Raw genomic sequence first — 615 nt, forward strand, 5'->3', positions numbered from 1 at the left:
ATATATATGAAGTATGAATTTCTCTCAAAGGAAAAATAATAAACAGTTCCTATAAAAATGCTGACTATATCGCTTTTCTTAATATATAGTTGTTGCACACCACCATCACTAAATTTATACACATAAGTACATGTATATGTATGTATAAGTATAGATTCTTAATACCGAGGACAACGGAAAATGCTATTGACCAAACATACACCAGCGTACTCACTGACATTTGGGTACACAAATATATATATATCGTAAATCCTCAAAAAAGAACAACAAACACAACAAAACAACAACGTAAGGACGTGGTACATGTAAAGTATTAGCAGACGCTCAGGGAAAGAAAGAAAGATGGTTTAACGTTTCGAGCGACGCTATTCTTCAGAAACAGAGGAAAGTCCAATACAAAGGAAGACGGAGAAAGAAAATCGCCAACCATTCACATGTGGCTGCATTTTGATATATATATTAATTTGTGTGTGTGTGTGAGTGTGTGTGTGTGTGTGTTTGTGTAGATATCTATCTTTAAATATATATATAAATATCTCTATGTAAATGTACATATCTCTCTCTCTCTATATATATATATATATAAATACATGTGTGTATTTTCCCTTTATATAT

General features: G+C 31.5%; 1 protein-coding gene across 1 annotated transcript in view; it reads right to left on the bottom strand.

Moving 5' to 3' along the window:
• The window catches only part of LOC106873796 (70 kDa neurofilament protein), a 40,729-nt gene that overhangs the window by 30,037 nt on the left and 10,077 nt on the right, over positions 1–615 (bottom strand). The gene's annotated exons all lie outside the window — the stretch shown is intronic.

This window comes from Octopus bimaculoides, chromosome 21 (assembly GCF_001194135.2).
Source record: "Octopus bimaculoides isolate UCB-OBI-ISO-001 chromosome 21, ASM119413v2, whole genome shotgun sequence".
Lineage (NCBI taxonomy): Eukaryota > Metazoa > Mollusca > Cephalopoda > Octopoda > Octopodidae > Octopus > Octopus bimaculoides.